General features: G+C 50.0%; 1 long non-coding RNA gene across 2 annotated transcripts in view; it reads left to right on the top strand.

Moving 5' to 3' along the window:
* The window catches only part of LOC114900365, a 191,594-nt gene that overhangs the window by 139,292 nt on the left and 26,124 nt on the right, over positions 1-26,178 (top strand). The window contains exon 4 of one of the 2 annotated variants that reach the window (XR_003794834.1): positions 11,982-13,047. The exons of the other annotated variant lie outside the window; for it this stretch is intronic. This is a non-coding gene — a long non-coding RNA (uncharacterized LOC114900365). Of the gene's footprint in view, positions 1-11,981; positions 13,048-26,178 lie in introns of those variants that run through there. 2 annotated transcript variants of the gene reach the window in all.

The following is a 26,178-nucleotide window of genomic DNA, read 5'->3' as shown; positions in this document are numbered from 1 at the left end:
ATGGGTGGGGCTTGACTCAGACTGCAGCGGGGAGGAAATTTTAATGACACTCCCCTTTGCAAAGCAGAGATTCAAATGGTGCCAAAGGAATATGGTGCCAACCAGGAGGTGGTTTGAAATGGCTGAGGAAAGGGGTCTGGGAAGTGGCTTCTTGGAACGCTGCTTGTTCCGGTGTGGTTGGGAAGAATGCGGCCAGGTGGTCCTAGGTCCCGGCGGCCATAGAGGCAAGATCTGTACCACCAGCCACATGTGGGGACCACACACTTCAGCATCACCCCTCCTCACCCCAACCAGCGAGCCCCAGGGACCAGGCGGGACCAGCCCTGTCCCACCTGTGTGTGTTTGTAAGAATGCAGAGGACTCCACTCAGAACTTCCACCTCCTCTTCCCACTACCATGAGGTCCATAAACGTCTCTTTGCACCAGGAAATTATCTTGGCTAGGAGATGAGGGAGGGGTGAGAAAACCTTGGATAACTGAGCAATTTTACTCAAAGGAGACTGAGTTAAACATACAGAAACGGAGGTATGTCTAAGGGGCGGTCTAAAGGTTTCTTTTTGTTTGTTTTCTTTTCTTTTTTCTTTTTTTCCCCTCTTGTCAATAGTAGGAATCATCAGATCAAGATGAGAAGAGTACAAGAAAAATTAAGAATGATTCTGGTTTGACCCATCTGGGTAGGAGTGTGTGATTTTCAGCCCTGCCACAATCATGTCTGTACGAGTTTGCTGGGGCAACAGTGTACTTTTTTTTTTAAGATTATTTCTTGATTGATTGATTGATTTTTGGCCACCTTGGGTCTTAGTTGCGGCACGCGGGCTCCTCGCTGAGGCATGCGGGCTTCTCTCTAGTTGTGGCATGCGGGTTTTCTGTCTCTAGTTGTGGCGCGAGGGTTCCAGAGCACATGGGCTCTGCAGTTTGCAGCACGCAGGCTCTAGCTGAGGCGCGCGAGCTCAGTAGTTGTGGCAAGTGAGCTTATTTGCCCCACAGCATGTGGGATCTTAGTTCCCCAACCAGGGATTGAACCTCCAGGGAAGTCCCCTGTACTTTTAATTCTATCCGTCAGACCTTTCCTTGAGGAGCTGAGAATCATAAAATCATCAAATCTGTATTAATTATCTATTTCTGCATAATAAATTATTCCAAAATTTAGCTGAAATAAACATGTATTATCACACATGCTTCCGGGTCTCTGATGAGGTTACAATCAAGATGTGGTCATCTAAAGGCTCAACTGGGGCTGGAGGGTCTGATCCTAAGACCCACCTGCCAAGCTGATGCTGGCTATTGGCAGGGAGTCTCAGTTCCTCAACTCCTGGATCTCTTTCTAGGGCTGCTTGGGTGTCCTCATGACATGATGACTTACTTCCTCCAGAATAAGTCATGGGAACGAGCAATGTCTTTCATGACAACTTTGCCCCAGAAGTCGCACTTTCCCAAATGGTCCCTGCTCTCAAAAATGTTATGGTATTGCAGGCTAGATGAAATGTCCCTACCTCAAAATGTGACGTCTGAGGTCCAAGAGAAGTGATATGGGCTCTCTGAGGACAGCATGAGCTGACCAGTCAGGCAGCAGGAGGCTTCCCGGGAATGGGCAGAAAAACCCTGCCCCCTTGTCCTGCCCCAAGCGGCTCTTCCTCGTGGAAGGAGGCCTGGTACCTGCAGACCGGTCAGATGGGGAAACCTGCAGCGGCCTGGCTGAGTGAGAGGACTGATTCGTGCTCACTGGACAACCAAGGGTGTGTAGAAGGGGGCACTCTGAGACTGGAGAGAGGCTGCCAGGGGGCTTCTGGGCGCGAGGCAGGGTAGGGCCCCAGAGGGACTTAAAAGTGAGACAAGGAACGGGGTGGTCAGGTGAGAGACAGGGCTTAGCGGGTGGAGGAGGGCAGAAAACCCAGAGGGCCACATGGTCCTCTGTTAGTCAGCATGCCATCTTCCTGGCTGTCACCCCTGGCCACAGATGCATTCGTTCATTCGTTCATTCATTCATTCCTGCATGCCTGTTTGCTACAAAGTCCAGGTCCCTGTTCTTGGTGAGGTCAGAGCTGGAGGGTTGTTTATGTACGAGGAGCATACCTTCTTAGGGAGGGTCGGGGGGCTGTCAGGAAAGGCTTCTCACCGGAGGTGAGGTCTGAGCTGCTTCTTGAAGGGGAGGAGGATTAAGCCAAGCAAGGCAGGGTGTTCTAGGCTGGGAAACCAGCACATTCACAGGCCCAGGTGTGGCAGAGCACGAGGCATCCCTGGCACTGCCTCAGCGGGACGGCTGGGAGAGTGTCGAGAGATGAACCCGGAGGGACCAGAAGAGATGTGGCCCTGCCCGCCAGACGGGATGGTTTGGAGTTCTTCCAGAAGACAACAGGGAGATTATGCAGGAATTTAAGCAGAGGCATGAAGGGATCTGCTCGGAAACTTGGAAAGAGTGTCTGGGCAGTGGGAACGAGGATCTGGAGAGGGAGAGTCCAGGAGGAGAGGGCACTAACCCGGGCTATGCCTGCGGGGGAAGAAGCAGGGGTGGAAAGGAGAGAAGGAGCCCAAGAGGCCTTTAGAAGGCTGGGCAGCATCCACTCCTGCCTAGAGGCTGAGTGGCAGCCCGGACCAGAGACTGAGCCGTCTCAGCTCATCTCAGAGAAACTGTCTAATTCAGGTCGAGCACAAACCCAGCCCTCTTCTTTTTAGAAGGTCTCATGGTCCCAACAGCCTGGCCTCACATGGACTCAGCCAAACCCCTACCCCAGCCTGCTGTCCTCCTGCTGGGGGATGCTCAGTCTTGTAGAAGCCGGCCTTTAGCTGGAAGGTGGTGAGGACCTGTGAGTTGGGAAGTGCTGGGGTGGAGAGGCAGCTCGGGGGCTGTGGCCACAGGTCAGCCTGAAGAAAGGAGGCACTGGGCTGGGGTCAGTGAGTCAGGAGAGGTCCAGCCAAAGACCAGAGACACGGGCAGGGTTCCAGCCCCATCCAAGTGGGCCTGAGTAGCGGTGTGGGCACCTGGAAAGTGAGGAGAAAGAAAGACTCTGGGCACCCAGAGCACTGGCCACCTGAGAGGTGCCTGGGGGTGATGGGAGATGGCCCCATACTGAAGGCTATTTCCTATGGCCCAGAACCAAGGCTGTGATCCCTGAGATGGGAGTTACTGCCACCCCAAATTCTCAAACCCTTTAAAGGAGTAAGCCGTGCTGTTCCCTCCTCACAGCAGATGGCGCCATCGTGCTGGGATTGGTGAGGGGCCTGAGGGATCCCGCCCGGAAACCCTGCCTGGGAGTGGGAGGGGCCGGGAGCCCGCGCTGGGAGCTGCTGGAGGGGGTGGAAGGGGGCACTCCAGTCCTGCCTCCCTCCCGGAGGATCTGCTGCTCCCTGGGCCCCTCACCTCGTGCCTGGCCGCTCCATTCACTCCTCCCCATTGGCTGGGCCTCACGGCCAGCCTCTTGCTGCCTCTCTCCTCCGTCCCTGCTTCCCTCGCTGTCCCCCACCCTCCGTTTCTGCCTTCAGCTGGGGTCAGCGTCCGGGAGCTGGTTCACTTGGAGGCACCATCAGAGAATAAGGGAACTCCAGGCCCAGCCAGGGGGGATGCGTTTGCCAGTGGGAATGTCCCTGGGGGGTCTTCCCTGAGCAGCACCCAAGGGCTTGCGCACATCTTATGTCCTCAGGAGGTGCTCAGTGCTCCTCACTAGGGGAGGGGGTAACCAGGATGGTGGCAGGAGCGGCAGGGTAGAGAGGGCGTTCGCTCTGAGTGAACGAATGACAAAATAAATTACAGCAGCTTTCAGTATGGTGGGGAAACTTCCACTGATGGCAATGCCTTGTATCTCCCAGTCTCTAGGTCTTTAGTCAAGAAGGAAAACCTGAAGAGCCCTTTCTCTCCCCACTTCTTCCTTTCCTGTGCTTGGGATGGGGCAGCCCACTCGAGGCAAAGAGCGGGTGTCAGCTGGTGCTGGCGGTACACGGAGTTGGGGGTGGGCCCAGGAAGGCAATGGGATGGGGAAGCAAGGATGCCCGGGGCAGAAGGACCAAGGGGAGACCTCCAGGGAAACTTACAAAGGAACCTCAAAGTCCCTAGCACGGGGTCTTAGGGACATGAGGGCTCCTGGGGAAAAGAGCAGGGGTAAGAGGTGTGTGTGTTGGCTGATCTCCGCCTGGGATACACAGTGCCCCGCCTGCCACTCCCCTGATCCGGGATTCCTTAAGGAGAGCTGCCGTGTTTTTTAGCCTTTAAGTTGGTGCCGTTGGTTTGATAAGAACGAGGCCATCTATGAGACAATAGGGCAGAATATGTTACAGAAGGGCTGCCTGGTAGCAAGAAGTGCCCACTCCCTAGCACCCATACCACCTGTCCCCAAGCTGCCATCCATTTCCTTACCTCAGCTGGAGGTGGGTGGGGTGCTGCATTGTATTTCAGCCTTAAATAAGCAGCCAGTTGTCACACTCAGCCTTCCTAAGGATGGGCTGCCCTCTCTCTAATAGCTCTGGCTCACCTTGAACTTTTAGGTGGTCAGTGTATCGTAGGCAATGGTGAGTCTGCGGGTTAGATGTGAACTCTTGTTTCAACGTGCACCTGGGCAGGGGCAGGCGGGTCAGTGCTGAGTGGCTGGGAGGGAGGAAGTGTGAACAGAGGGGGAGAGATGAGAGGATATCAGAGAAAGTGGGGCGAAGACAACCAGGCAAGAAAAGGGTGTCACTGTCAACTGCTCTGTCGCTGCTCAGGAAAGGATGCCGGTGGCACCCCAGCAGTGGGCGTGGGGCTGCCGCAGGGAGGAAGGGGCCAGGAGCGGTGGGCCTGCACTCAGGACGAGATCAATGGGCAGTCATAAGGGTCAGCCAGGAGTGTCCTCGTCTGTTCCCAATCCAGGGAGCACGCAGGCTGGGCTGGAAGTGAGGGAGGAAGGGGATGATGATAAAGAGTCCTCAGATGTCTTGGGCAGCCAGCTGGAGGGAGGTCTGGGCTGGCAAGACTGACTCTGGGACTCTGCTGTATATCTGGAATTTTCTGACCGAGGTAAAAGTTGTCCTCCGAGTTGCTGTTCTGCAAGAAAGTAGCTTCTTGCTTGATTTATGGCTGAGGGTGACATTGCTGATAAACCTACTAATGGTGCCCGTTGCCCATGGTGGGGAGAGGGGGCAGTCACGGCTCCCTGCCCCGAAGGAGCTTACGGTGCACCTGGGGAAACAGCCCGGGCACGATGAGGTAAGAGCTTCACTGTAGGAGGAGCCAGGGGGATGGGATCAGGGTGGGCAAGGAGGACTTCTTGAGAGAGGAAGGAGATTCAGATGGAGAAAGAGGAAGGGTTTCCAAGATTATGGAACAGTGCAAGCAAAGGCATCAGGAAGGAGTGGAAGTTTGGGGGGATGGGGAGAGGTGGTAGGGGACACTAAGGAAGGACTTGGCACACAGAAGACACTCAACAGATTTCCTAAGGAAGGAAGGGGGGGCGAGGGGAAGGCGGGAGAGAGGGGAGGGCAGAGAGCTGCTCTCAGAGGCAGGTCACCCCCCCATTAGCCCTGGGGCTGACAGCTGCAGAAGCACGCCCCTTGGGGAGCCGCATGGCAGGCCCTCGTTTCCCCAGCTCCCATCCCGGGCTTGCTCGAAAATATGTAGCTGAGGCTTAAAAACAGGCTTGTGGCCAAACCCCACCCCATCGTCTTCTTCTTCCAGGGCCTATCTCTAGCCAATTCCTTGCAGAGTGGCAGCCACTCCAGCGCCCTGCTGGAGAGGCAGGGGTGTTGCCACCATGGGGTGACTGACCGGCCAGTAACCCCCCACCAAGATGGCAGCTTAGGGAGACAGCAGGGCCTTTGTCTGGTCCTGACCCTGCTGGGAGGCCTGCCGGCCTGAGTTTGCTCAGTGTTAATAATTGACCAGGTACCCAGGGACAGGGCCTCCTCCGGCCAGCTGGATGGAGGGCACTCAGGGCTGGGGCCTTGGCCTCCCACAGTATCAGGTGAGACTCACCTGGGGCCGGGGGAGGAGAGAATCCTGGCCTTAGGTGAGGCTCAAAGAAGCCCGATGCCTCCCCCACTGCTCCCCAAGCCCAGAATCATGTGAGGTGCAGAGAGGGCCCAGCCCACGGTGGCTGGAAGCCTCGTAGTTGTGACCCTCCAGAAGGACAGGGCAGGGCAGGGGCAACACCTTTACCCCAAGAAGAAAGGAGATGGAGGATGGAGAGGATACCCTGGAAGGCAGGTGTGAGGTCCCCTGAGGAGGACAGAGCTGGACTCTTAGACCCAGTGGCCCCATCCCAAACAGCACATGGCCACAGACCCCTTCCTCAGGCCCCCTGATGGAAAATGCCAGCCAGAGAGAATGTTTGGGTTGACTCCTTCTGGGCCAGAGGGAAGAGGGTTAAGGACCACCAGCCCTGGTCAGACCACCTGTGGTCTCTGGCCCTGGGTGAGTCAGGCACTGTTCACCCCAAAGCCACGTCGGGGAGGCCTCAGCTGGGAGCATGGACAAAGGTACCTTGTGATGTGCATCTCAAGCCACAGGAGGGAGAGGAGGAGAGCAGAGAGAGAACGAGAAGGGGAGGGCGATGCTATTGATAGCAGCTCCAGCTCCTAGGGCTTCTTTATAAGAGTTAAGTGATCTCGGTCAATCATCCTAAAGAGCCCTTTGAGCCGGTTGCTGTGACTACCCCCATCTGACAGTTGAGGAAACTGGGGCACAAGCCGGTCATCTGTCCAAGCCCCAGAGTTGGGAAACAGCAGAGCAGAGGCAGTCTGACTCCAGCCCTGTGACCTGTACCACTCCCTTATCTCCTAGGGTCAGGGCAGGGGGGAGGGCTGCGGGAAGTGGAACGGGCCCCCCCGAGTAGCAGAGAGTGGAGAATAATTGAGGAGGGTGCTGCCTGGGGATGCCTTTGAGGTGGAAGGGGGTGGGATCCAGCTTGTTCAGCTACTGCAGCCCGATCACCCAGTATTCTCCTTAGGGAAGGAGACCAGGTGGGCTGGCCCCTGGGTGTCAGGCAAGTGTGTCTCAGGCCTTGAGAGGGAGGGGCGGCGAGCCTCACCCCCCCCTCCTCAACCCCACCTCTCCCTTTCCCCTTTGGCTTCACCTGTGAGAAGTCAATATTGATGTTTTATGACCCAAGATAAACACACATTTTTTTCTCCCATACAGGGGTTATCTGGTCTGGAGGGTTAATCAATGACCACTGTGGGTGGGGGGAGCCTCTGAGAAGAAAGCAGCTATTCAGCTCAGTCCCCTGCCCCAGCCTCTCCCCTTCCCTCCTCCTCCCACCTGCGGCCTCCACCTCCCCCAGCCAGTGGGGACTGACCTGGCCCTGCCAGTGAGCGGGGACGGGGCATTAGGGAGTGCGAGGCTGGAGTCCGAACGGGTGTGTTTGGGGGACTTAGTGGGATGCGGCAAGGAGAGCATCCTTGAGGCAGTTTGCCCTGTGGTTTTCACCACAGTGACCGTTTCATTCAGTTGGCGGGACAGGTGGACCCACACGAGGCTGCTGTGGGCCCAGCCTGGCTAGGTGTCTGGGAGAAAGAGGGAGCACCGTCCCCTGGGAGCCGCACACAGAGGAGATGAGACTCATGTCACAGAGCACTCGAGTTGACCCAAGATGATGCTGGACGCTTCCCAGGCAGGGGCGTTGGCACCCAGTGTGTGGGCCAGCCCTGCCTCTCAGCCGCTCTGTGGCCTTGGACGGTGGCTTAACACCTCTGGGCCTCAGGGGCCTCACCTCTCCTCGCAGGGGGGTTTCAAGGGTCGAATGAGATCTTGTACTTAGAGTGGGGAGGAAAAGTGACTAAAGTTCACACGGATTGTAGCCTCCTCTGCCTTCTATGGGAAGGGCATGATTCATCTCTGGGTTAATGGTCCTTTTACTTAAACAGTGATCGGCCTTTAGAGTTTAGAAAACAGAGTGCCTGTGAGCGCAGCCTGGAGGGGTGAGGCTGAGCTGAAGCAAGTGGGCAGAACTGTGATGCTGTGAGGACCGTTCCTGGGAGCGTTCAAGGGACCCAGGAATAGGGGAGAATAGAGTGATGTTGGGAGTCTGGAGAGAAGGCTTGAAAAATACCTTGTGGGGCAGAGGAGAGGCCAACAGAGGAATACTGCCAAGCGGAAGCTCCTCGGGTAGGGAATGACCAACACATTTTGAGAATGTAGAATGTGACCTTGAATTTGAAGTCGTTTCCACCTGATGCTAAAATCACTGTCCATTATTCCTAAATGTGATTAAATACCCATGAGCCTTGGGCTCTGGTACATTGTACAGGGATGAAGGAGGAGACTGGCGTCAGCTTAGCAAGAGGCAGTTCTCAAGCGGGATGCCAGGCGCAGGGTTGAGGGCCACGATGAAGAGTAGCATCCCGGGGCTTCCCTGGTGGCGCAGTGGCTGAGAGTCCACCTGCCGATGCGGGGGACACGGGTTCGTGCCCCGGTCCGGGAAGATCCCACGTGCCGCGGAGCGGCTGGGCCCGTGAGCCATGGCCGCTGAGCCTGCGCGTCCGGAGCCTGTGCTCCGCAATGGGAGAGGCCACAACAGTGAGAGGCCCACGTACCGAAAGAGTAGCATCCTGGCTGCATCAGGAGAAACCAGCCACCTACCTCAGAAAGCCCTCAGGAATACAGGGCGTGAGAGGTGACTCCACAAGGCTGGAGAACTTGAAGACACACAGACCAGGGGCACCTGGTTACATCAGTGAAGATGCCGTTTAAACACGATCATGCCACAGATGGCTGCCGTCATGGGATCGGGTTATGGTCTGGGAAATTTGAGGTTGAACACATGTAGTCACTGACCCCCTGCTGGGCACTTGGCTGTGCCTACAGGTGATGATGGTGAGACAGGTGTCTTGCCCTCCAAGAGTTCTCTTAAGAGACGACAGGCTGTGACCGACATGACTAATTGTCCCCTACGTCACTGCCTCCCCTTCTTTCTCGTTGTGATGGAACCCCCATGTTTTCAGCTGGGCACATCAGCCCAGAGTAAAGACTGCCTTTCACGGTCTCCCTTGCAACTCAGTGTAGCCACATGGCCAAAGGGAGGTGAACAGGAGTGGTGTGTACAACTTCTGAATTGCATACTCCCCAGCCCCTTTCCCCCTTCCTGTTCACTGGAATTGAAAACTGGGGGTGACCATGTTGGATCCTGTAGGCGGGGACACCCTCCTGGGACGGGAAAGCAAAAGGGCAAAAGAAGCCCAGAGTGTCACAGAGTAAAACCATCAGACCAGCTTTGATTTTCTCACGAGAGAGAAATAAACTTCCATCTTGTCGAAGCTGCTGTCATGTTTGGTCTCCCAGTTATAGCTGCCAAAATCTTTTCCGTATTTGATTTCGACTACTTGGTAGTAGAGGACTGTCATAAAAAATACTCACTTATGTGGTACTGGCTTCACAGTCAGGTAGGGCAGACACAGATAGGCAGACGGGGAAGTTGGGGACCCTTGTTATGCTCTGGCAGAAGATTTAGTAAACTGTCATCTTGATCAGTACCTTGACAGGAAGACCACATGCTCTCTGAGCCTGTAGAGAACTTGAGAACGGGGGAGGTCCTGAATACTTGCTGCGTTGGGCAGATTCCTAGAAAAGAGAGATGAACTCGGGTTAGACCTAGCCAGTTTTCAAGCAGAGACGGAAGGGAATACAGTTCTGCTAAGGACACCTATGCCTGCTGCCTGCAACCTAAATTGACTCAGAGTCTGGAATTTTGGAGCCTCGAAGAGTTGGCAATGCCAACTGCTTCTGCACCCCAGATGGAAGGAGTGACCAAAGTTGGCTCTGAACAGACAGCCTTAGTAGGAGTTAAGACTATGGCCCTGAGCCTTCCTCAAGCTTTCCCAGGTGAGAATTCTCTGCCAGACTGTGGGAGCCAGCCCAGCAGCCAAGATCAGATTAAGGGTGTTCCCTTTCCACCCTGGCCTATTGTCTCAGATGGCCTGAAGATAGCAGCCATGAAGCTGAGAGAGGGGTCTGGGCAGAGCACGGAAGACAGTAAAAATACAGCCTGACAAACTCTGTCAGGACAAGACCTTTGGCTGAATTACCTGCACATAGAACTGACTCAGCAAATAGGCCAGGAGCCCGAGGGAGGCATATTCTTTGATGCCCACTTCAGATATGGTTCAGATATGGAGGTCAGTGACCTAGTAAGAGTCTCCCAGAGGACAAAGCCAAGAGCCAAGGAGGACAGTGGACAAGGGAGTTACTTCTAGAAAACAGAAGGACAGGAGTCTTTATAACGTCTAACTAGCATGATTTGGTAATTGCTGTGGACTGGGACCATCTGTGTAGTTCCCATTTTTTTATTTTCCGAGTAAGAATTGTTTTTAAAATGTGATATGTGGTTCTTGTTCCATCATTGTCTGTTGGAGGAGGGTGGGATGCAGATGTGTCTTTTTTTATATATATAAATTTATTTATTTATTCATTTATTTAATTTTTGGCCGCATTGGGTCTTTGCTGCTGCACGCGGGCTTTCTATAGTTGCTGAGAGCGGGGGCTACTCTTCATTGCGGTGCGCGGGCTTCTCATCGTGGTGGCTTTCCTGGTTGCGGAGCAGGGGCTCTAGCCCCACAGGCTTCAGTAGTTGTGGCACGTGGGCTCAGTAGTTGTGGCTCACGGGCTTAGTTGCTCCGTGGCATGTGGGATCTTCCCGGACCAGGGCTCCAACCCATGTCCCCTGCATCGGCAGGCAGATTCTTAACCACTACACCACCACGGAAGTTCCAGATGTGTCTTTTAAGCGTGTTGCTCTCCAGACCACAGGTAACCACATCCAGATCTGATTGAGGTGTTGGGTGCAAGATGACCTGGTGTTTGAGGTTGTTTGTCTTGGAAGACAATGTTAGTGTTTTATGTGTGAAGAGAAGAGTGATCACAGATAGTAAGGTGGCCAAAGGGGTGAACTGTGGCAGAGACTGCTAATTTGCCCCAAGATCCATTTTTCCCTTGTCTCTCTAATAATATAACACCTGAAGTAGAGTGAAGCAAGTGGCCACCCAGGATAAAACTGCATTTCCCTGATACTTTGAAGTTTTATGTGGCCATAAATCTAAGTTCTGGCCAGTGGGATGTGAATAAAGTGATGGTACAAGTTCTGGATGATATCATAGAAAGGCAGGAGACACTCTCTCCATCCCCTTTCCCTGTCTTGATGGCTGGAAGGCAGACATGTTGGAGAGTCATGTTGGTCCACGCATATGATTGCAAACCCTAAGGATGGTGGAGCAACAAGATAGAAGGAGCCTGGATCCCAACATTGCAGAGCTGAGGCAGCATGCCAGTTGGGACTTTTTTTTTTTTTTTTTTTGCGGTACGCGGGCCTCCCACTGCTGTGGCCTCTCCCGCCGCGGAGCACAGGCTCCGACGCACAGGCCCAGCGGCCATGGCCCACGGGCCCAGCCGCTCCGCAGCACATGGGATCCTCCCGGACCGGGGCACAAACCCGCGCCCCCCACATCGGCAGGCGGACTCCCAACCGCTGCACCACCAGGGGAGCCCCAGTTGAGACTTTTAAATGAGACAGAAATAAACTTGCTCAAATCACTGGTATTTGGAGGTTTTATTTGTTTTTGTTGTAGCGTCTGAGCCTCTAACCTAAGTAATACAGCATCTCAATTACTGCAATACCGTGGAGTAAGAGCTCTAGTACACATATATGCAAGGTGCTATGGGAGTGAAGTGAAAAGAGTGATTAATTCTGTTTTGGGGAAATCTGGGAAGACTCCCAGGAGGGGATGATATTTAAAATGCATCTTGAAGGGTGAGAGATTTTTCCAGATGCACAAGTGAGGCGAAAGGGAAGGACACACCTGGACGTTGGACAGTATGAGCAAAGGCTCAAAGTGGTGAAAGCACCTGTCAAACGGCTCAAGATGCATAAAGGGAGAGGCCGTTCTGGGAGATGGGACTGGTGACTTAGATGGAGTCAGTTGGGAAGGACCTTGAATGTCATGCTATGAAGTTTAGACTTTATTATTTGGAAACACGGAGGGGTTTAACAGGGAAGTAACATGATCTAATTTTTTTTTTTTTTAAATAGGTCTGCAACTGTGTTTAAGATGGATTTGAGAAAAGAGAGCCTGGGGGCAGAGGAAAGGCACTATGTAAACGTAATGCAAGTCAATTTTGACTTTCCCACAGAAACAATGTTATAAAAGAGGATTATGCTCCTGGCCATGGGTCTGACATACAGATTTTTATAGAACTGACCACAAAACCAAACTCAAGGAACTATAATGGTATACCCATAATCTCTACATTACAAAGTTTCTAAACAGTATATGAATAATTAAATAGGGCCACACAGTAACTAACCACAAAAAGATATGTATAATATAATATAATGACTTTAGTCTCTTATTTCTACCCTTTAAGGAATTTATTGTTACAAAAGTAATCTGTTTATTTTTAATAGCTTTATTGAACTATAATTGGCCTATAGTGAACTGCACATATTTAAAGTATACAATGTGATAAGTTTTGACATATTTATACACCCTTGAAACCATCACCACCGCCAAGAAAATGAACATTTCCATCACCCTAAAAGTTTCCTCTTATGTAATTCTTCTCCCACCCCTTCCCCATCTACCAATTCCCAGGCAATCACTGATCTGCTTTTTTTTTTTTAATATTCTAGAATTTTATATAAATGGAATCATATCATATGTACTCTTTTTAGTCTGACTTCTTTCTCTCAGCATAATTATTTTTGAGATGCATCCATGTTGCAGCACATATAAATAGTTAATTCTTTGTTAATATTGAGTAATATTCCATTGTACAGATATACCACAGTTTATGTATCCAGTCACCTGTTGATGGACCTTTGGTTGTTTCCAGTATTTGGTTATTACAAATAAAGCTACTATGTGCATTCACGAATAAGTCTTTGAGAAACATATGCTTTCATTTCTCCGGGTGAATACCTAGGAGTGGAATGGCTGGATCACGATAGGTATATATTTAACTTTTTAAGAAACTGTCAACAAGTTTTCCAAAGTGGTTGGTGGTTGTACCATTTTACATTTTCACCAGCTATGTATGCAGGTTCCAGTTCCTCCATGCACTTGCCAAAACTTGATAGGGTCAGTCTCTTTATTTTAGCCTTTCCAGTAGGTTTTTGGTGGTATCTCAAATCTTTTATCTGTTATTGATTAGATTATTTTCTTACTATTACGTTTTGAGAGTTCTTTATATATTCTGGATACAAGTCCTTTATCAGATATATGATTTGCAAATAGTTTCTCCAAGTCTGTGGTTCCTGTTTGCGTTCTCTTAATAGTGTCTGTTAAGAGCAGACATTTTTAATTCGGATAAAGTCCAATTGATCAATTTACTCTTTTATGGATCATACTTTTGGTGCTATATCTAAGAAATTTTTGCCTACTCCATGGTTGCAAAGGTTTTCTTCTAGATGTTTTACTTACAGTTAAGTCTATAGTGCATTTTGAGTTATATTTTGTATATGGTGCAGAGTATAGATAGAGACCTTTTTGCTTATGGGTGTGTAATTGTTCCAGCAGTATTTGTTGAAAACACCATCTTTTTTGGACTGCATTGCCTTTGTGCCTTTGTTGAAAATCACTTGTCCTGTAAGTATAGGATAATACCTATAGGTCAATTTCACCTCAATAAAGCTGTTTTTTTAAAAAAGTATAGGGTCTATTTCTGGTCCCTTGATTCTGTTCCATTGATGTCTATTTTTATGCCAATATCAAACTGTCTTGATTTATTGTAACCTTTTAATAACTTTTGAAATCAGGTAGTGTTTTCCAACTTTGCTCTTCAAAAGTTGTTTTGATGATTCTCGGTCCCTGGCACTTCCGTATGAATGTTAGAGTCAATTTTCAAACCTCTGTTTACTTTTATATACAAAAAACACAGAGAAAAAAGTAAAAATCACAATAATCTTACCACTTAGAGACTATCCCTGATAATATTTTGGTTGTATACTTCTTTTTTTTTAAGTCCTTGTTTGATTTAACTTTGGCCGCACGGCTTGCGGGATCTCTGTTCCCCGACCAGGAGCTGAACCCGGGTCAGGACAGTGAAAGCACCAAGTCCTAATCACTGGACCACCAGGAAATTCCCTTTGGTTATAGATTTTTTTCTATGCTTTAAAATATTTGCTTTATTAAATGTTTATGTAGCATTATATGCTAAGCACTGTTTTTTTTTAACATTAGGTTTATCGAAATATATGTATGGTGAAATTCACTTTACAAGTGTATGGTTTGATGAGTGTTGACAAATATAGAGAGACATGTAACCACCATCACAGTCAAGACGTAGAATATTTTCATCACCCAAAAGTTTCCCTCAAGCCCTTTTACAGTCACTCCCCTCTTCCAACCCCAAGGAATCACTGGCCTGATTTCTGTCCCTATACTTTTGCCTTTTTTCTAGAATATCACGTATTTGGAATCACAGTATGTAATCTTCTGTGTCTGTCTTCTTTCACTTCGCGTATTGCTTTTGAGTTTCATGCATGTTGAATATATGAGTAATTTGTTCCTTTTATTGCTAAGTAGTATTCCATTGTATGGACATACCAGTTTGTTTATCCATTCACCAGTTGATGGACATTTGGGTTGTATCCAGTTTAGGGCAATTGTGAATAAAGCTGCTATAAACATTTGCATACAGGTATTTGTGTGCACATGTGTTTACATTTCTCTTGAGTAAATACCTAGAAGTAGGATTGCCGAATCATTTGCTAAGTGAATGTTTAACTTTATACATTTTGAATCTTGATATTCATAATGGCCACAGCTGTAAGAGATACGTCACCAAATGATAGACATGCATCATTCGCTGGGCCCATTAAATCACGGCATTTGTATTTCACTCCCATCCATCCATTCTGCAATTTAATTTGACATTTAGCTAGTAAATTTCCACCTTTCCTGGTTATTCTTGCAAAATAATTGGAAGGTTTTGTGTTTTTATATTTTTAGCCAACCAATTCAACATTCTCTTAAACTCTCTGGAAAATTGTCCAAGCTTATTTCTTTAATTGTGTAGTGTAGATAGAATTTTTAATAGGTGACATATTTACTTAGTTTTCAGGAATAACATCACCTTATGATGGAAACATTTCCAAATAACCAGTTTCAAAATGCTCTCTCCTTAGCCTATATCTTAGTTGAAAAGATGTGCCTCTCTCACTCACTGCTGAAATGTTCCCTACAGGTTGATAAGAAGGACATTTCCTGTCTGAAATATTGGCTAGGGTCACACACTGCCAATGAACACTTGTCATAGAAAAGGTCAGAGAGTCTAGAATATACTCGTCTTTCTGTAAAAGAAAAATGCACAAATGGTCCTTAGATTTGATTCCCAGAAGACCTGCAGGTTCAGAAAGAGTTTCCTGTTATACCCTTCTCTTTTACAAAGTATGAAAATATACTTCTGTTTAAGGCATCGCTTTTATTTTATTTTATTTTTATTGAAGTATAGCTGATTTACAAGTGCCTATCTCTGCTGTACAGCAAAGTGACTCAGTTATACACACACATATAATATATATTCTTTTCCATTATGGTTCATCATAGGATAAGGCATCGCTTTTATAAAACCAACCGCACTGGTGGCACACTGGAGCACTTAGGAACAAATGAAGCCTTGTGCTGACAGGGAGCCAAAGTAGGAAGGCGCCCCCTAAATACCCCACACAGAGGAGCTGGCCCTCACCTCTAGGATTCCCAGAGAACCTTCTGGGACTCAGGATAATCTGAAACTGGGACTGAGGGAGGGCACCGTGTCAACCCATTTATTAAATATTTGGTAAGTCTTAAATTTCTAGATTAAAAAAAAACCCGACTCAATATTTTTATGCCTCACTCCAAGGATCATATTGCAGTTTTCACTTTGGAGACCACGATATAGGGAGGGACTTTTGGGGCATCAGCTGAGAGACGCCTGCCTGCAGGTTGGACCCTGAAAGCTGGAGGGCCCCCTTTGGGGGAGTAATAGCTTTTCCTTTTAACCAGAAGGAAAACCCAGACTCCCAAGTCCCTCAGTCCCTGGTACTATGTCCTGAAGTGGGCAGGGGACCGCCACTCCTCTGCCACCTACTCCTCTGGCTGCCTCTCGGAGGGGTCCTTTGATCCTGGAGGGTGGGGAGAGGGCCCCCGGGGGGCAGGGAAGGGGCTGCCAGTGCTGCGGGCATTTTCTCTGGGAGGTTCCCGGGTGCACCCTCACCAGGCAGGGCCTCCATCAATTGCTGGTTGAGGGGACGGTTGAGGCGGCAGCTGTGGGTGTTGGTAGGGAGCAAAGCCCTAAAGTGGGACCTTATCACCCTAAACCTGGAGTCATCTGGGAGGCAGGCCCTGGTAAGAGGTCTTCACCCCACTGCTTCCAGCTTTACAGAGCCTTGTGCTTAGAACCTCCTCTGTAAATATTTGTTGGATTTAGTTGAATGGAGTTGAAATCTCATTTCCTGATTCCAGCCAGGTTGGAAGGGAAGGCTGGGTGGGCCGGGCTCTGAGTTGTGGGGGGTGGAGTGGGAAGGAAGCAAAGCCAAATTGGGCAGCTCAGCCCTTAGGGGAACATCCTGAACCCCGAAGAGCTTCAGCCATTCTCATCCTTCCAGCCGCTACTTGGCTGAGGGTCCGCGTCCCAGATGAGGGCCCCTGATGGTCCAGCATGCAGGGAAGTAGGTGGAGGGAGAGGCTGGGAAGGGCCAAGTGAAGGGAACAGCCAAACCCAGAGCCCCAGGGGATGTGTGTGCAGAACACAAGTTTCAGTGGAACAGAGTCTTGGTCCCCATCTTCTAGGACTTCTCTCCCAAGGAAGCTTCTCAGCCAGTTCTGCCCTCCTTGGCCTGGTGCTTGGAAAAGGCTCCCTATTCTGGCAACGGGAGAAGACCTCGGCACGTGTCCCCCCACGTGCTCAGAAGCATTACCTGTCCTCAGCGCACGCACACAGAGCCGCGTCTGTGCCTACTTGCAGACTCACGCGGCCAGCCCAAGGCACACATGTGTCCCACAGGCAGACACACAAGCACATGCACTTGCCTGCCCTCCGTCAGACCTTCCGGTGTGAACACACGTATACACACTCCTAGAGGCAGCCAGCACCCCCCAGACACGGGTCGTCCCTGAGGCACAGACAGCCAGCCCACAGGTCCCACTCGGAGGGACGTGAAGCAGATGGGGTCCCCCAGGCTACGTGCTCCTCCAAGGCTGGTGTCCACCAGAGTCAGAGCCGCATTAGAGCAGCTGGTGTGACACAGGCTCCCACTGTGGTGCCAGGCCCAGGGGACAAAGGGGGCCTATTTCCTCCCTCTCCCCGCAATCCTCCACCCTGGGGCCTGGGAGCCCAGCCGCCTGTTGCAGAGGGTTATGGAGACTCCCCAAGAGGCCAGGTTCTGCATGAGGGGCTCGTGGAAAACTCCAGGCTGGGCGGGGGTGGGGGGATGTAACTCCTGCCTCAGGAACCCCAGAGGGACGGGGGACCCCCTCCACTCTTTGGGTGGGGAGAGGAGAATCAGGGTTTGCACTTGTCCTGCTCGAGATGGGCACAGACCCCTACAATGTCTGGGAGGAGAGTTTCAGCTGCTCGTGGAATCAGGACATGGCCACTCTGTAAGGGTGTGGAGGCTGCAGCCTGCTGGTCACTTGACCCCCTCAAAAGCCTCCATGACCACAGCCATGGCCATCATCACGCCCTCCATTTCTGCTTTGACATCTTCACTACTTTTTTCTGGCACTTAACCCCCCACTCGCCCCCCTGCAATGTGTTCGTTCTGTCGCATCCCTCCATCACTGGTGATGGATTTCTTACTAGGTATGGGTGCTGCTCTGAGCACAGGCGTGCTGGGCTCCTTTCATTTCACTCTGTGACAGATTTGCACCAGGGCTATGTTCCAGGCAAACTGATGCTTCTTGCTTTCTTCCAAAGACAAGACCTTTTCCTTTCTCTGTGCGTTTTGCTCATTCACATAGTAAGGAGTACAATAAACACTTATTGAGCATAGGGTTACCAGACACAATAATGCAGTATTTTTATTCATTCTTAGTAGTATTTGTTATTAGTAGTATTCATTGTTTATCCAAAATTCAAATCTAACTGGACATTCTGAATTTTTATTTGCTAAATGTGGGGACCTAACTGAGCACCTACTGTGATCTGTGCTTGGGAGATACAGTGACGACAGAGCCAGTGTCTGCCCTCAGGAAGCTTCCAGTGTAGTGGGCGAGACTGACAAGTAAATACAGCCCTACCACAAGGAGGACTGGGGCTCTTATAGGGGAATTTCAGAGTGCCATGGGTGCCCGGGGAAGGGAAAGCCACCCTGGTCTTGGGAGGTCAGAGAAGGCTTCTGGGAGGAAGGATACTTGAGTTAAGGCTTGTCTTAGTCCGTTCAGGCTGCTGTAACAGAATACCATAGACTGGGTGACTTATAAACAACAGAAATGTATTTCTCACAGTTTTGGAGGTGGTAAGTCCAAGGTCAATGCACCATCAGATTCAGTGTCTGGTGAGAGCCTGCTTCCTAGTTCACAGATGACCATCTTTTTGCTGTGTCTTCACATGGTGGGAAGGGTGAGGGAGCCCTCTGGGGTCTCTTTTATAAGGGCATTAATCCCATTCATGAGCGTTCCACCCTTATGACTTAATCACCTCCAAAGTCCCCACCTCCTAATAATATCCTGTCAGGGTTAGGATTTTGACATGTGAACTTTGGGGGCACACAAAAATTCAGTCCACAATGAGCCGTAAAAACTCAGCGGGGATGGGGAGCCACAGTGAGCACTGGGACGGGAGAGACGGGCTGCAATTCTGTGCATTGGCACAGGGAGCCCCACATTTAAATGGCTCTCTACCGGCTGGAGGGCGGGGGTGGTCAACTGGGACAGGACTGAAGGCATTTGAAGGAGCCACAGCCAAGGCTAGCATGCAAGACAGGGCAGGTAGAGACAAAGGAAACTCCAACTGTATGGGTAGCCTATGCTTTCTATAAAAGGCTGAGGCAAAGAAGGACCCAGAATCAATTACAGATTGAATGCTTGGCATTCAGAAGGGGAAATGGCATTCAGAAGGGGAAATTCAGAAGGGGAAATTCAGAAGGGGAAATTCCTTGACCTTGTGTCAGGAACCACCATGATATCCTCCCTTCCACTGTATGACTCCCCAGCTGGGACTTAAGTAGCCAACCCATGGCTGGATGTGAGGGAGGGGACTATGGCCAGACACAGACCTGAATGTACATGCATGTGAGCATGTACGGCTGGGTGGAGTGGCCGGGTGCCCGAGTGCATGACATCTTTTATTGTCTCATTGGTTTGGGCTTTTGCAAGACTAGGGCAGCAAAGGATGTAAAGAGCATGAACATCACCTTTAGAAACACCCGAGTTCGAATCCTGACTCTACCACTTACTAGCTGGTTAATCTCCACTGAGTTAACATAACCTCTCTGAGCCTAAGTTCCCCTCTTTGCAAAATGGGGAAAATTCCACCTAGCCTTACCTTAAAACAAACAAACCCAACAAGTTAATGGGACTAATGCTAATTTTGCAGGATTGTTGGGAGGATTAAATGAGATGATGTAAATAAAATAACAGGCACATAATTGGCTGTGTAAAGGTTTATTTTTCTTTCCCTGCAAGCACCACACCTGCTATTCACACAGCAGTCATCACATGAAAACTAAGAGCAACAACATTTATATAATGTGGACCAACCAGTTAAGTCTTTTTTTTTTTTTTGGCCACACAGCACGGCATGCCGGATCTTAGTTCCCTGACCAGGGATTGAACCCATTGCCCCCTGCAGTGGAAAAGTGGAATCTTAACCACTGGACCGCCAGGGAAGTCCCAAGACTTTCTAAGGTATTCATAATTAAGAGATGGAACATCATACTCTTTTAATATCCCAGTGAGATTTTCTGTATTTATAACCTTTCTTAAACTAAGAATCATAAAGACTTGTTACTCACCGATGGTTAAGATCTAAAGAGAAACTAATATCTGGGTACAGTCAGGTATTTCCATCATTAAGTTTCTACTGTTCTCAAATGAATGCAAAAACTGTTTTCCTTATTCCAATGTAAGAATTTCTCTGGAAAGTGTTCTCAGTACTCCCAGGGAGTAATGGGCCATCTGTAGCTCTTCCTGGGCTGTCAGCGTTAATTGCCCCAAGAGGAGGACTAAATGTGTGATCTGTTCTGCTAATCCCAGGGAAAACTTTATTTTCTAGCACACTACTTTCTCTTGCCTCTTGCAGACTAAAGGAGATCTCTGTGATGGATTAAATGTTTGTGAGCCCCCCTCTCTGCAAATTCATATACTGAAGCCCTCACCACCCATTGTGACTCTGTATTTGTAAATGGGGCCCCTAAGGAAGTAATTAGGGTTAAACGAGGTCATGAGGGTGGTGCCCGAATCCAATAGGACTGATGTCCTTATAAGAAGAGGAAGAGACACGAGAGATTTCTCTCGCTCTGCACCTGCACAGAGGAAAAGCCATGTGAAGACACAGAGAGAAGGCAGCCGTCTACAAGCCATGAGAGTCCTCACCAGGAAGCAAATCAGCTGGCACCTTAACCTTGAACTTCCAGCCTCCAGAACTAAATAAATGTCTGCTGTTGAAGACACCCAGTCTGCAGTACTTTGTTATGGCAGCCCGAGTGGACAAGTAAGGCTCTCTGTTCCTCCCATGCCGCGTCTGCCCGTGGCGGCTTGGTCTCAGACTGCTGCTAGTGTGTGACACACATGCACAGGACATGCTTTCCCCCTCCCAACCCTGGCCCCTTTCTAATAGCAGGTTTCCCCAGCAACCAACTTTCCAGGCAGTCCATTCCCTTTCCTCTTAATCAAGTCCATTCTCCACTGAATGGGCTTCTTTACTCACTGCCTTGAGGGAAGCAGATTCTTTTTTGTTTTTTATTCTTTTAAATTTAATTTTATTTATTTTTTTGTACAGCCGGTTCTTATTAGTTATCTATTTTATACTTATTAGTGTGTATATGTCAATCCCAATCTCCCAATTCATCCCACCACCACCCAACCCCCCCGGCCACTTTCCCCCCTTGGGGTCCATACTTTTGTCCTCTACATCTGTGTCTCTATTTCAAGGGCAGCAGATTCTACAGACTGACATTTTCTAAGGACTTTTCATCTTTTTTTTTTTTTTTTTTTTTTTTTTGCGGTACGTGGGCCTCTCCCTGTTGTGGCTTCTCCCGTTGCGGAGCACAGGCTCCGGATGCGCAGGCTCAGCGGCCATGGCTCACGGGCCCAGCCGCTCCGCGGCATGTGGGATCTTCCCGGACCAGGGCACGAACCCGTGTCCCCTGCATCGGCAGGTGGACTCCCAACCACTGCGCCACCAGGGAAACCCTTTTTCATCTTTTTTTCCAAATCTATATTTCAAAGCATACCCAAAGGGCACAGCAGAATTTTTAAATGGTGATCCCCATGAGTGACCGTCTTTGGTGTGCTCCCTCTGGGGTCTCTGGGGATGGGATGGGGGAGGGGACAATGGTATGTGAATGGTCCCGCCCTTACCACCTCCCACCCCCAGATGGGCTGGGCTCCTTTGGGCCGCCATTCCTTTGCTCCCGCTCTTCCTGTCCTCAGAGCTGCCTTCCCCACTCCTGCCAGCTAACCCAGTCCTAGCCCACCACCCTGACTTGGGTCCACCCCACCTTTCCCATGTCTTACCTCCCTTTTTTGACTGTCGGCCCCCTGCACGTGGTGGCTGCGTCTCTCTCACCCTTGTGAATCTGACTGACCAAAGGCTTATCGTGATTTACCACCATGCTCCGTGCTTACCTGGGTTCTCTTTCCATTCTCAATGTTAATTCTCTTGGGTAGTTTCTCTTGTCCCCATTTTACAGAAGAAGAAACTGGCTCATTGAGACAAGGTTCCTTGCCTAGAAGCAGGCAGCCGGGGTAGGAGCTCTGCTCCCTCATCCCCCAGCCCAGGCCCAGCCCTCAGTGCCTTTGCTGACCTGCCATCTCCGAGACCCCCTTCTCTCTGTCTGAGTCCCAACCTGCTCTCCTAGGTGCTGGTCTTCAGGACTCTTTATTTTCCAGTACAATCCACTAGAACGCCAGCCCCGGGAACCCCCAGCATTTATAAACAGAGCCTGCAAGTGGTGGACCCTTGATTATACTGGGTGAAGAAAAGAGCCCTGTTTTCCTAACTAGACTTCAAGTTGTAAGCGGCAGAATGCACCTGCTTGGCTTCTGTCCCCGGCACAGGGCCGGGCACACTGGGGGGGCTCCTCCCCCACCCACTGGACACTCCTCACCGTCCCACCCCTGCCTCCAGCTGCTCGTTATAAAAACCCCAGACTAGCACCCATGGTCTTCACCCCTGCTGCCGGAACTCACTTTTGCCATGATTGTTAATATGCCTTTTTCCTTTTTCTCTCTGAATCAACATTAGCTTTGCTAGCTCCCTTCCCTCCGCCTGATAAGGATGGGGTAACGGCATCTGTATGAACTTGGGGTGTGCTTTTGTTGCCTTGTCAGAACAGCAGCTCCTATCTGGCCGGTGATGGGCTGGGAGCCAGCCCCCAACAATGGAGGCCTTGTGAGCCGGCCTTGGGGGGTGGTGCTGGGAGCCTGCAGTTCAGCACACACACAACCCTTCCGGGTGCCACCTTCCTATCTCCGGCCACAGAGCCCTTGCCAATGTTGGAACTGTAACCCAACCCCTGTAATTGCATGTCCCGATAGAGCATTGCTGGGCTTGGGCCACCGCTCAACAGTGAGTTAGGGTGCTGGGGATAGTCACCATAGACTGTGGGTGCTCCTGATTGAGGGAGCCTCTGGCTGGGTGTCCCCCACTCTCCTCCTGGGGGTCTTGGGCTGACTGAGAAAACCACAGCACAAGGCAGGCGGTCTCAGCTTCCCACACCTTGGAATCAGTGTGTTGGGAGACCCACCACACACACCCTGACCCATTCAAAAAGAATGGTTTCTCTTTCCTCTGCAAACCTCCCACCCCCAGCCTACCTCCTGCTGATCCTAGCTGCCCCTTTCTCTGGAATTCTCCACCCCTCTCATTCTGCTTGCCCTTCTTTTTTTTTTTTTTTTTTTTTTAACATCTTCATTGGAGGATAATTGCTTTACAATGGTGTGTTAGTTTCTGCTGTATAACAAAGTGAATCAGCTATGCATATACATATATCCCCATATCTCCTCCCTCTTGCGTCTCCCTCCCACCCTCCCTATCCCAAAATAGATAGCTAGTGGGAAGCTTCATAGCACAGGGAGATCAGCTCCATGCTTTGCGCCCTTCATATCTTTGGCTTTCTCCTGCCTTTTTTCTTAGGCTCTCCTCCTCCTTAGGCCCAGCCTCTCTTCCCATCTTCCTCCTTCTCCCTGGGTCTTCTCCCATAGAGGGAGCTCAGATGGCAGCTCTGCGGTCCCCAACCCACCCCAGGATTCTGACCTCTTTGGAAAATCTAAGGTGCCTTGGGGGAAGCAGTTGGCTCCAAGACCGCCTCCCACTCGTACCAAGAACATCATCCTGCCTTCACCGAGCCCCCAGGGCTGTGTGCTCCAAACAGTGCCTGGGATGAGGTGGACTATGGGATTGGCAATATCCCTGCCCTCCCAGAACTTCCAGTTTGGGGGAGGAAATGGGTACTGAACAAGTCTTCAGGTGCCAAGTGCTATGATGAGTGACAGTGAATTCTAATCTGGGACTTCTCCAGTGGAAAATAAGAATTGGATACTTTGCACTGGTGCCCATTTGTTCCAGGTACACCCCTAGTCATCATGTTATATTCAGTCTCATGTGCAGGTTTCAGGAGGATGCCTCTGGTTGCCATGTAACAACCAGCAACAAGACAGTGAGCATGCAGAGACAGGGGAACCCATCAGAATAGCACAGGATGAGGTGATGGAGGCTGCGCGACATACTGGCGATGGAGAAAATGGACGATGGGACTGATTGAAGAGCATCTGAGTGGTAGAATCTCTAAGTGAACGTTGGGATGTGGGGTGAAGAGGGAAGGACGTATAAAGATGGCTCCCAGTTATCTTGCTTAAGCAGCTGGGTAGATGGAGGCGCCATTTACCATATGGGAAGAGTGGAGACAGCACATATTTGGGGCTGGGAGGGGAACCAAGAGTTCAGCTGTAGACATGTTAAGTTTGAGATGCTCAGGCTATAACAGCATCAGCATCCCTTCCCTCCTTTTTAGCAATAGAAGCCCACTGCCTATCCCCCCGCCCCAGCCAGTGTTTCTGGTTGGGCTATCACATATACGGTCTCACTTCCCCAAGCACGCCAAAGGGCATGACTCAGGCTGGCCAGTCAGAGCACTCACCCCCCTGGACACAAAGGTTTGTCCTTGGGTGAGCACACATGGGGGACATTGAAGGAGAGAGGATTGCACTCTTCTCTGAGTTTGTGAGCTGTAAGAAAATGTAGGGCTGGCACTGTCAGTGGCATCATTCAGTCAGAAAATGAAACCAACACAGAGGAAAGACAGATCAGGAAATGGAGAGAGACAGCTCTGGTAACATCATTTGAACCTCTGGGTCCATCCATGCCTGAAGGCAGATCCTCTCTTTGATCCAACACATGACCTCATAAAATATTTTTTCCCCCTAAGAGCTAGTTTGAATACTTTTGCAGGTGACTGAAAGAGATAATCCAATAAGTCTAACAGAGCATCCAAGAGATGTCAGGTGGGGCTTCTGGAGCAAAGACAGATGCAGAAATGGAGGAAGCCAGGTTCTGAGGAGGGACAGACAAATGAGACAATGGCTAGAGAAGGACACGGAATCAAGGGACACATGGCAGAGGCTCCCGAATGACTTCACTTTTGCTTTCTTTCTCGAGTTTTTACCTTCCAGGTAGGTGCAACCATGTGGCTAAATCTGGTTAAAGGGATGTGAGTGGAAGTACTGTGTGGGCTTTTCCATTTCCCACTGGATGGGCAAACCTGGTGGTGAGAACCTTGGGAGCTCTCGTGGACTCTGTAGCCTTGGACACCAGTGGACACTGCCTGATGCCTCATCTAAAACCGAGGCCCTCCTTCCCCCAACTGCCAGGAGCACTGTCCGCACACAGCTCAGCTGAATCTTTCCCCAGAAACTGCTTTGCTCAAAGTTATGCTTCCTCCCTGGGGGTATCAAAAGGGGGCCCGTATCCAATGACTTGCGGGGTAACAAACCTAGTTCCTTGATTCAATTGAGACAACTATGAAGGCCACCCCAGCACCAGAGCTCCTCTGGGATTGGCTGAGTCCTCTGTTGTGACTGCATCACAGCTCAGCTCTGCCCTTTGCCCAGTGTTACCTCCATCACTCCCCCTGCCATCAGGGTTCACTCCCCGGTAGAACACCTGGCTGCAAATCTGTCTCAGAGTCTGTTTCCTGAGTAATCCAACCTCTGACAGAAGCTGTCTTAGACTGTGTGCTGGAAGCAACATGTTGAAAGTAGTGAAGTAAAAAGATACAAGAAACCTGAGTCCTCCAAAACCACTAAACCCCCGTATCAGCCCTGAACCATCAAGGTACATGAGAGAAAAACAAACCAAAAAAAAAACCCTTCTATTTTGTGTAAGCCAGTGTCGTTTGAGGCCTTTGTTACAGTAGTCTAAACTATACTCTGATTAACATAGAATTTGATATCCAGAAGTGGAATGTTGGATGTGGCAAAATTTTAAACATGAGGCGTTTTGCGGTGAGCAGATATGTCAGGTTGGAAAGCTGGTGACCCATGCAATGCAAAACAGTTGGTAACACTATCTCCTCTGATATCTTGGAAGACAGTTCACATGCCTACTGAGCCTCTAGTTCTAGAGGAAGTGGTTAGAAAAGGTGCAAGTGTTGGTAGGTAGTCTTTTCCCCACATTTATAGCAAGGTCCTGGAAGAGAGAAAAACTCAGAAGAGAGACAGCAGTTTGCAAGCATAGATGAAAATAAACAGAGCTCTGTTCATGGAGATTCTTCCTGCCTGTGGCCAGTAAGGTAAGTTGACTAAGAATCCAGTATTTGGAAAGGTGCTGAGAAAGTCAACTGCTTTTGCACCCCAAACTGAGGAAGTGACGTGAAGGAGCCCTGAAGAGGCAGCTTTCCCAGGAGACAAGACTGTGGCCCAAGCCTTTCCCAGTTAGCTCCAGTTAAGAACACCCTGCCCGACAATGGGAGTCAGTTCAACAGCCCAGAGCAGATTCAGGGTGCTGCCTTTCCACCCAGGCCTACTAGGTTAGGTAACCTCATAAACTATTATAAAGTTAAGACAGGATAGGATGGGCAGAGTATA

Source organism: Monodon monoceros, unplaced genomic scaffold (genome assembly GCF_005190385.1).
Source record: "Monodon monoceros isolate NGI ecotype Baffin Bay Population unplaced genomic scaffold, NGI_Narwhal_1 Super_Scaffold_19, whole genome shotgun sequence".
NCBI classification, from domain to species: domain Eukaryota; kingdom Metazoa; phylum Chordata; class Mammalia; order Artiodactyla; family Monodontidae; genus Monodon; species Monodon monoceros.
This window is presented reverse-complemented; position numbering and strand designations above follow the sequence as displayed.